The 10,909-nt window shown below is 42.6% G+C and overlaps 1 pseudogene; it reads right to left on the bottom strand.

Moving 5' to 3' along the window:
• Nucleotides 1-9,882: 9,882 nt before the first annotated feature.
• Nucleotides 9,883-10,322, bottom strand: LOC102733130 (small ribosomal subunit protein uS8 pseudogene; annotated as a pseudogene).
• Between the last annotated feature and the right edge of the window lie 587 nt (nt 10,323-10,909).

Below are 10,909 nucleotides of genomic sequence, written 5' to 3'. Positions count from 1 at the left end.
GATCATTATTCCGACTTCTATTCCATCAACCATCAATTAAGTTTGCCTGTTCCTTTGGTCTGGTGGTTCAGTTCATCAATATATCTTATTATTGCACGTCACAGTCTTTAATTTTGTATCGCGTGTAGTATTCCACTATATAAGTACTGTAGTTGGTTATCCATTATCCTGTTAATGGTGTTTTACATTGTGTCCAGTTGGGGCTTCTCTGGGTAGAGCTGCTTCTGACATTCTTGTGTTTTTGATGGACGTATACGTCATTTCCGTAGAGCACATAAACCCAGGAGTAGGTTTGCGGGGTCATAGATTAGATGCAGGTCTCACCCTCGGCACTGTTGTCCTTACGGGCTGGATGACGTTTTGCGGGGAGGCCTGTGTTGTGCATTGCCAGATGTTTAGCAGCATCCCTGGCCCCTACCCACTGAATGCCCGGTGGCACCCTTCCCTCTAGTTACGGCAACCAAACATTTCTCCGGGCATTGCCATATCACCTGCAGTTGAGAACCACTGCTTTATTTTTTTTTAATTTATTTTTTGAAAAGATTTATTTATTTATTTGAGAGAGAGCACGAGCAGAGGGGAGAGGCAGAGGAAGAGGGAGAAGCAGACTCCCCACTGAGCAGGGAGCCCGATGCGGGGCTCGATCCCAGGACCCTGGAATCATGACCCTAGTCGAAGGCAGACACGCTTAGCCAACTGAGCCCCCTGGTGCCCCAAGAACTACTGGTTTATTACATACTGCCAAACAGTGTTCCAGTGTATACACCCACCAGCGATGTACGAGACGTGCCATGTATTAATTCAGCAAACATATTGAACCCTGCTGGGATAAAATGATAAATAAGACCTGTCTCCTGGGGTCCAACAGGAGAGACAAAGTGAAGAAAAGGAGGAAGAGTCTCTGGCAAACAGTGTGATCCGGTAAACATGGATTTATATGGGATTCCGGAGGTGCACCACCTGATCCAGCTGGGTTGGGGAAGAAGCAGCACCTTTGATGGAGGCGGCCCCTAAGCTGCATCTTGAAGAACAAATAAAGATTAGTCAGGTGAAGAGGAAGGAACAGGGCATCTCAAACTTGGACAAAGGCCAGGAGGGGAGAAGGTATGCCACTTGGCCCATGTGCGGCCCCACTCTTTTCCTAAACTGAGCATCCTGACCTGAAGCCTTCTCAGTGAAAATGTCCTGAAATGTGACATGATGTAATTGTTATCATATTGCAAGTAACTGTAGCTGGAATCTGAGCTCCCAAGTTCAGGCGTGGATATAGATGTTACCTGCAAATGCTGGAGCCCACACAGGGGGGGATTTGGCAGGTTTGGTGAGAAATATGAACTTAGAGAGGGTGAAATCTGTGGAGAAGCCCTGAGGTCTTCCCTTGAAGGAAGGCAGAGGGAAAGGGACAACTCAACTTGTGTTGGCGGGAGGAAGCACGGTATTACCTTGGGGTGGGAGGGATGTACTACAAGAGTAACAGGTTCCCTAAAACATCCTGTGACATAGAGCTGATGCTCCACCTAGATTGGCACATGGTACAGAGAGCCCCTTTCTGCTTTGTGACTTTCAGAAAGAATTGTTACAAAAGTAGGAACCTCAGGCCATATTTAGCTGTATGTTTAATAAATCGCTTTACTAAAAAGTTTAGAACTGCAAATCTTTACACTCTAACTGGGACAACATCACTCCTTGACCAGGATATTGGAAACTTCATCTGCTTCGATTTCCAGCTTCTAGTCTTGTTGACACTCCCGCCCCATCCCCATTTCTTCTGTGGAATAAGAGCGATCTTTACAAACATAAGCCCATCCACTGACTTTTCTGCTTAAACCTTCCAACTGAAGCCAAAGGGAATTCCAGAGTCCTTCGCAAGGCCTCCTCCATAGCCTTAATTTCCAGTGTCCCCTTTTGTCCCCTGTCCTGCCATCAACACAAAATCTATTCATCTCAGAGCCTTCGTGCCTGCAGGGCCTGTACCTGGAATGTTCTTCATGGAAGCCCTTGCTTGTTAGTTTGGTCTTGGTTCGGATGTCACTGTCTCCAAGAATATAAAATCACTACCTTCTCCCTGTCCCTCTTTGCAGCCACATGAGCTAATACATTTCCCATGTAGGGTGAGACCTTGGATGTCTTGCTCACAGTTAGGACATGGTGAGTTCTCAATGTTTGTTGAATAAAGGAATGAACAGAAGAATAGATGGACACAGAGCTAGATTGTTAAAAGTGAGGATGGGAATCAGCACCAATAAAGAAATGTCTAAAAGGAGCTAAGCATTTTCTACATCCCAAATAGTGGAAGAGAGGTTGGGGCAGCTCTTGGGGGGAACGGATTCCTTACTAGGAAGGCACTGAAGCAAGTCTGGAATGTATTTTGCAGGGTTTTCTGTCCTGTGTAGAAAACTGAACTTGGCCTCGGAGGAACTGTCCAAGCATTGGGCTCCTGCAACCTGCCCACCTCCTAAGAGCTAGAGACCCCCTGACAGGAGTCTATTAGAAACTTGCAGGGGAGCCAGCTTCTTGCACCCCTTTATTTAACAGGTGCTTGTATGTCAAGTACTTTGTGCCAGATAGTGTTCCAAGCACTTCCTTTTTTTTTTTTTTTTAAGATTTTATTTATTAGAGAGAAAGAGAGGGCACAGGCAGGGGGAGGGGCAGAGGGAGGGAGAGGGAGAAGCAGACTCCCCACTGAGCAGGGAGCCCGATGCGGGACTCGACCCCAGGACCCTGAGATCATGACCTAAGCCAAAGTTAGACGTTTAACTGACTGAGCCACCCAGGCGCCCCTAAGCACTTTGTAATGTGTGTAATCCTCAAAACAATCTTGTGAGGTATTATCCCTATTTTTAACATAAGGAAACTGAGTCACAGAGAGGTTAAGTGACCTCGGGTGAACTAGTTCCTTTGATTAGGGGACAAGGAAGCTTCATACTTAGAGCGTGAGTATGGAACACGGTATATGCTGGTCAGATCAACTAATTAATGATAAGTCCCTTGCAAGGGGCCCTTGAAGACCAGTGTCATTCTCCAAATCTGTTTTGCCTGTTGCCTGTCTTCCCAAGCAGCGGCTGCTCCTTGTTTCCCAGCACCCCTTGCAGTGAGACGGGGATGCCGCCTGGATTCAGGACAGTGGAAAATGAGCTAAAGTGTGGACTCCACTCTCAGGCCTGGCCATGTGGAGGCTCCTCTGAGCCACACGTCAGAGATGTTGGGGGACCTTGTATCTAAATCACCGTTTGGAGAAAAGCCACTCACACATCAGTCATATTTTTTTTTTTAAGATTTTATTTTATTTAATTTATTTATTTATTTGACACAGAGAGAGAGTGAGAGCAGGAACACAAGCAGGGGAGTGGGAGAGGGAGAAGCAGGCTTCCCGTGGAGCAGGGAGCCCGAGGCGGGGCTTGATCCCAGGACCCTGGGATCATGACCTGAACCGAAGGTAGACACTTAACAACTGAGCCACCCACGCGCCCCACATCAATCATATTTATCGTGAACTAAATTTATGTCGGCAAGAAATGAACTTCTTTCTTGTTCGATTCATCATACATTTGGGGGGGGCGTTGTTAGAACAGCCAGCTTAACTGGCACAGACGCTAAAGAAAAGAGGATTGATGGGGGAAAAGCAGATTCAGATCAGTAGGGCCACATGCCGAATCACTCTGTGAGGATTCATGAGGGGAAACCATGGAAAACAACCCGGAGAATAAAAATGAATTCTTTGTTTCTCTCGGGGAAATTCCCACAGCAACTTTGGGAGCGGACAGGTAAGATAATGCAGGTAAGCAATGTGCATAGGGCGTTCTAGATGCAGGTGTTTAATTGCACAACGATGGTTTGAGGCTGTAGATGGCTTGAAAGGGGCTTGGTGGTCAGTTTATGGCTGGAGAGGATCCGGGGCAGAAGGCCTGGGCTGTGCCCTGTGCTTATCCTGTGATTTTGGGTAAGTGGCTCAGCAGAGTCCATCATCTATGTAGGAGCTCCTTCCCAGAGTTCTGAGAATCAGTAAAGATGTGTGGGGAAGCACAGAGCTGGTGGTTCATTACAGGTAGCTTTATCTTTCTTCCTTTAAGCTTTTGTCCTGTGTGGCCAAAATGCACATGATCGATATTGTGCTACTTAGAAGATTTTCAAAACTTTTTAGCAACCAGGAACCTTAGGACAAACCCAGGGTACATATTATCAGCCAGTGGAAAGTGGGCACTGTCTTTGAAGCCACCCCCAGGTGCCTCCAGCCCCTTAGCAGCCCCTCAGTTCCTGAGGCGCCCTGTGAGGCACCACAGACTGAGAATCCACCTCATACTCTAATGTCAAGGGCCTTCAGCTGGAACCCAGGTCAGGAGGGGAGAGTGACCCCAGGCGCAGGTGACTGAGGCCTCTGAGAAGTGCCCCATCCTTTCCAAGATGGTGAAGAGGACACGGATAGGTCAAATTCTGACATTTCAAAGCCGCCCAAAAGCGTCCATGACAAAAGCGATTAAAAATTGAATTATTTTGGATGGCATTGGAGAGGGAGGACACCTGTTTTCTTGTTTAGGAAACTTACAAAGAGAAGATCAGGGATTGGGATAAAGGATGATTTTCTGGAAAGAAAAAATGTAAATCAGTGGAATTGTCTAAAGAGTGGTGAGAGTCTTGCTTATAGATGTTCCTCCTGCGTTTGGGGAAGGTGGAGAACATGTAACATATTCAATTTAAGTTTTCCTGAGAATCCCCAGCTGACTTTGGGGGGGCGGGGTGTCCTATGTGACGATTCTGAGATTCTGTGAGTGAGCAGATCTCCACTCCAGAGTCACATAAAAAACAATCCACAGCTCCTTCCTCTTTTGCCTCTCATGAAACTTGCTTTCCTCAGGTCCCAGCATTTGAGGTAGATAAACATGTTCCCTTTCGTTGGCTCTTACTAATATTTCAGCAGGATTTCCAATGTGTTTTCCTTGGCTGGCTGGGAAGGTGGACCACAATTTATGGCATCTTAGGGGACATGCACGCAGAATTCCAGTGGGATCCTGGAACAGAACCTAATTGGAGATCAGAGACCATTGCAGTGAGAAGCTTTTGTTTAAGATTGAAAGAGGTGCATGTTATGCAAATATTAGCAAGCGTAAGTTCACACTATCTATCGAAAATTTATAGACTCATTATCTTCAAGAAGGCTGGCAGATAAGAAATAGTTTCTGGGAAAGATGCAGATAAATTCAGGGAGATGGCAAATTACCCCAGGGAAACCGGAATGGCTAAAGAGTATGACCCAAACTTTTTTTTTTTTTTTTTAAGATTTTATTCATCTATTTGGCAGAGAGAGAGAGCCAGAGAGCACAAGTGGGGGGAATGGCAGAGGGAGAAGGAGAAGCAGGCTCCCTGCTTAGCAGAGAGTATGATGTGGGGCTCGATCCCAGGACCCCTGGGATCATGGCGTGAGCTGAAGGCAGATGCTTAACCGACTGAGCCACCCAGGTGCCCCCTGCCCAAACTTCTGAAGATGGTGTGTGAGATAACTTTGGTGGGAAGGAATGAAGATCTGCAACTGTCTTTGATTCTCTTTCTCGGGAAGGCATTGTGATGTGGTGCCCAGGGCTTTGTAGACACATGCTCGGGTGCCCATCCCAGCCCTGCTTCTAAAGTGACACTTCCCAGAGGGCAGCTGCAGGCACCGGGTGATGTCACACAGGGTCAGTCACAGGAGGCACTCCGCAACCTACCCCTTCCACCATCTTGCTGGGTTTGGAAGAGTGGTATCAACATCCCTGATGTCCCTGCTGCCAAAGGACCAACCAGAGTCACATGCCCAATGGGGCATGCCAACATTCCTTCACCCCATCAGGTTATTGGCAGCAAGGTTGGAAGATTTTTAAATCTCCCGGGAAACTAAAGCAAACGGCTCCAAAAAGAAGTTTCAGAATGCAGACTTCATACCATGTTTTGAATACATTTCATTCATTTGGCAGATACTGACAGTGCTTACGATGTGCCTGGCGCTGCATTAGAAACTCTGACTTGAGAAGTTAACAAGAAAGAGTTCCAGCTCAGCCAGCATGGAGTCTGATGAACACAGGTGGCCCTCAGATCATCGTGACGCTGAGTAATAGGTGCTCTCATAAGAAGGATGTCCTAGGAGCTGAGGGAACACTCAGGGGGAGCCAAGCCCTGACACTTCTGTAGAGCCATGGTAAACATGATGGATGCAGATGGCTCCAGGGGAAACCAAAGGACTGCTCAAATCCCTGCTCCTTAACAGCTCCAAGTGCCCCCCCAACCCCCTCCAGAGACAGAATGGAAGCCGGAAGTTTGGCTCTGGTTGGGATGGACGTGGCCATGCCTGAGTTCTGACCTGTAGCCCGTGGGCTGATTACCATGTTCATTAAGGAGTACAACGAAAATGTAATGTCACCAGCAGAGTATCTTCCCGGGCATGTTGGTACTGGGAAAGCCCGTGAAGGCTGTGGAGTTGAAAACAAGAGTACCTTTTTTCTTGGTAATTCTAATACTGTGTGCAGTGTTTTAAAAATTATACACATGAAAGTATCCAGTCTTATTTGCATGCATTGGTATCATACACCATTTTTAACTGCAGTCCTTGTTTTACCTTCTTCCCATTTTGTTAAAATTCTCCTCCTCACTGCTGCCTTTGTCCCTGTAATCCCTGTTGACAACTTGGTGCTCATCCATGAACACGTTTGTCCATACCCACGCATGCACGGGTTTTGTCATTGTTTAATGAATATGGGCTCATTTTATCTACCTCTTGATCAAGTGCTTCTCGTTTAATAATACTTCATGAATAACTTCCTTCTGTTCTTCTCTTAATTTTTATATAAGGAATTGCTGCTCAGATGCCTTTGTTTTTATCAAATGCATTTATTGTTACGGTCTTAGAGGTTTTTCACAGTTAATTTAGTGATGAGGTAAATCTTACTGATTTTCTGGTCTTGAGCTCCCTGTATTTTCCTGGAATAAATCCAAGTTGGTCTCAGGATATGTCCCTTTGGTAGATGGCTGACTTCTGTTATTTGCTAACATGAGTTCAGTTTCTGTAACTAATCTGTCATAAGCCAGATTCGTTAATAGTTTCTCCTCTCATCCCTCACAGGTTTGGGTATTAATATTATGCTTTATAAAATGAATTGGCTTATTATTTTTTAATTGCCTGTTGCCATTTAACAGTAGAATGATGGGTTATTCAGCTGCAAAGCTGTCTGGTCTTGGTATTTCTGAATTTTCCGCTTCTTGAATCATTTTGATGATTTTGTTTTTCTAGGAAATCATCATTTCTTCTAGGTTATCAAATTGGTTAACATAAAATGCCTCACAGTTTAATGATTCTTTTATTTGTTTTATATTATGCATTTGCTTTTATATCTCTGTTCCCAGTGCTTCTCTGTTTTGCATCTCTCTCTCTTTCTCCCCTACTCCCTGAAACCCCCCTCTCTCCTCCTCCTTCCCCTCTCTACTGCTGCTTCCCCTCTCTCCCCACATCCCCCCCACATTTTCCCTCTCTCTTATCCTTAATAGGACATGTGAAGTCTTTTATTATTAGTCTTTTCAAAGAAACACTTTGAGTTTATTTGTCCCTCTTGTATTTTTTATTAGTTTTAAATTTTATCTGTATTATAATTACTTCCTTTCTTTTGATTTATTGAACTGTCCTTTTCTGATGGGTTTAAATGAGTACAGAGTTTCTTTTATTAAAAAAAATGTTTGAAATTGAAAGCAGTTGACACTAAAATCTCCTTAGAGTATAACTTCTGGTGTCTTCTGTAAGTTTTGGTATGAAAAAAATCTCCTTTCCATTGCTTTCAAGATTTTCTTCAGTACTTTTTTTGATTTCTTCTTTGATCAAAGAGTATATTTCTTCATTTCTATGTAGTTACGATTTTTTGTTACCTAGTTATTTAATTCTGATTTTACTGGATTGTGAACAAAGAACTGTCCTTTAAATCTTTAATTTGGAAGGCTTGTAAAGGTTTTCTTTGTTGCCAAGTATGTAATTAATCTTTACAAATGTGGCATTTCATAGGTGTAAGAAAAAAATGTATGTTTTTTGAGGGAAGTAAGGGTGTCTTTCTGTTTTCTGTGTATCCTTGTTTTTCCCTCTTTAGTAGACATTCCCATTTGAAGAGCTAAAATTTTACCATGTTCTTGCATTTTTAGAGTCTTTAGGTATCATATTGTTAGATGTATACCTACTTATACCTTTTATATCTTCTCTCCAAACTGTGTCTGTAATAATGTCCCTCTTCATCTTAGTACCTATAACCTTAGATCCAACTTGTCTGCTACTAATTTTGCCATTCCTGCTTCCTCTTTTGCCTGGTGTCTCCTCGCCTGGTACATTTTTTTCAAACCCTTTTGCCATTTTAAGTACGTTTCTTGAACAGCATGGGTATGTAACCCCCCGTATAGGCACTTTAATTTAGTTGGAGAATTCAGTCTGTATACATTTAAAGTAATGATAAACAGGCATGATTTTTTATTCCTCCCATCCTATTTTATTTTGCTTTTTTCTCTTCCCCATTTTTGATGTTTTTAATCAAGCTTATTCTTTTTCTACTTGATAAATATAGAAGTTCTTTGCATCTTTTGGATAACAGCTTAATTGAGATATAATTCACATGCCATACCACTCACCCGTCTAATGTGTACAGTTTAATGGCTGTTACTATAGTTAACTATACTAAACCATTAGCACATTTTCATCATCCCCAAAAGAAACCTTTAGCCATCACCCCCAGCCCTAGGCAACCATTAATCTACTTTCGGTCTCCATAGATTTATCTATTTTGGAAATTCCATATAAATTAAATTATGCAATATGTGGTCTCTTGTGACTGGCTTCTCTCAATTAGCAGAATGTTTTCAAGGCTTATCTGTGTTGTTGCACATATCAAAATTCTATTCCTTTTTAAGGCTGAATAATATTCCGTTGACTGGATAGATCACATTTTATTTATCTGTTCATCAGTTGATGAACATTTGGGTTGTTCTTGCCTTTTGGCTATTATGAATAAACCCCAAACCTTCATGTATAAGTTTTTGTGTGGACATAGTTTTCATTTTTCTTGGGTATGTACGTAGGAGTGATATTGGTGTGTCATATGGTAACTCTGTGTTCAACATTTTGAGGAACTACTAAACTGTTTCTAATGTGGTTGCACCATTTTACAAGCCCACCAGCAATGTATAGCAGTTCCAAATTCTTCACATCCCTGCCAACACTTGTTTTGGGGTTTTTTTTATAGTAGCCATCCACATGGATGGGAGGTGGTATCTCGTTGTGGTTTTGATTTGCATTTCCCTAATGACTAGTGATGTTGAGCATATTTTCATGTGCTTATTGGCCATATATATATACTTGTATATTGGAGAAATGTGTATTCAAGTCCTTTGCCCATTTCTTAAATTGGGTTGTCTTTTTATTTGTGTTGTAAGAATTCTTTATACAGTCTGGATATGTGTTCCTTGTATATGATTTGCAAATATTTTTCCCATTTAGTGGCTTGTCTTTTGACTTTGTCAGTGGGGTCCTTGGAAGCACAAAACTTGGACATTTTGATGAAGTCCCATTAATTAATTAATTAATTTATTTATTTTAATTGCTTGTACTTTGGTGTCATAGCTGAGGAGCTGTTGACAAGTTCAAGACCGCTAATATTTATGCCTACGTTTTCTTCTAAGAACTTTATCATTTTAATTCTTACATTTATGTCTTTGATGCATTTTGAGTTATTTTCTCTGTATGGTGTAAGGTAGGGCTCCAATTTCATTCATTTGCATGTGGATGTTGAGTTGTCTCAGCACCACTTGTTGAAAATACTGTTCTTTCCCCATTTAATTGTTTGGCACCCTTGTCGAATATCAATTGACTGTAATTTATTTTCCTTTTTTTTTTTTTTTTTTGGTCCATTGAGGCATTTTATTTGCACATATGTATTACATCCCTAGAAAAAGAATCCCAGGATTTTCCCTCCTGTGTGTTTTCGTCTTGCTTCTTCAGGGTCCAAGATGCCAGCTGAGGTTGTCAGTACAATGAAACCAAACTGGCGGGACGGGAGAAGGTTATTCTGCCATTTTTCTAGATCTTTCAGTTGTACATCAAATCTGGGGCAGATCACTCCACACTTGTTTAACCTGCCCGTGAGGTTCACAGCAATTTTCCCAGCTCTGTGATCATCAATGATTTCAAATTCGCCAATGTAACCATGCTTCATCATCAGTGAGAAACAGGACGATGACTTTGGAGCACGGCCTAAGAACCTGGTGTTTGCCTCTCTTTTCAGCATTGTTAATGCTCTTGAGAGCATCTGCCAGGACATTCATGCACACCGTTATGGCCGCACAGAAAGATGGCAGAAAAAACTCTTTTCCCTTTTAATAATATTTTGTCTCATTCTCCTTCCCTCTCTCATAATTGAATGCATATTTCTCCACCATTATTTGAAAACAACATACTGTTCTCCCAACTATTTTCTTTTTCTTTCTTTTTTTTTTTAAAGATTTTATTTATTTATTAGCGAGAGAGGGAACACAAGCAGGGGTAGTGGGAGAGGGAGAAGCAAGCTCCCCGCTGAGCAGGGAACCCGATGTGGGGCTCGATCCCGGGACCCCAGGATCATGACCTGAGCTGAAGGCAGACGCTTAATCGACTGAGCCACCCAGGCGCCCCTCTCCCAACTGTTTTCCCCAGGACAGAACAAGACCTTTTGTATCAAGAATCCTTATTTCACTTTTATTATACACAATCATAAAGATTTATTACTATCCTTTTATTTTACACATGCACACGCACAAAGCACCAAATACAGATTTTGTCTAAATGTCTAAATGACTAAATGTTTGCTTAAGACTGAAGCCAGTTGTAGGGTGAACTTCTAGGATAAAGATACAATGTCTGAAGTTTTTGTTCTTTAAAAAA

Source organism: Leptonychotes weddellii, chromosome 6, assembly GCF_054177405.1.
Source record: "Leptonychotes weddellii isolate Sample4059 chromosome 6, ASM5417740v2, whole genome shotgun sequence".
NCBI classification, from domain to species: domain Eukaryota; kingdom Metazoa; phylum Chordata; class Mammalia; order Carnivora; family Phocidae; genus Leptonychotes; species Leptonychotes weddellii.
Note: the sequence above shows the minus strand (reverse complement) of the source record. Positions and strands in the feature narration are given on the sequence as shown.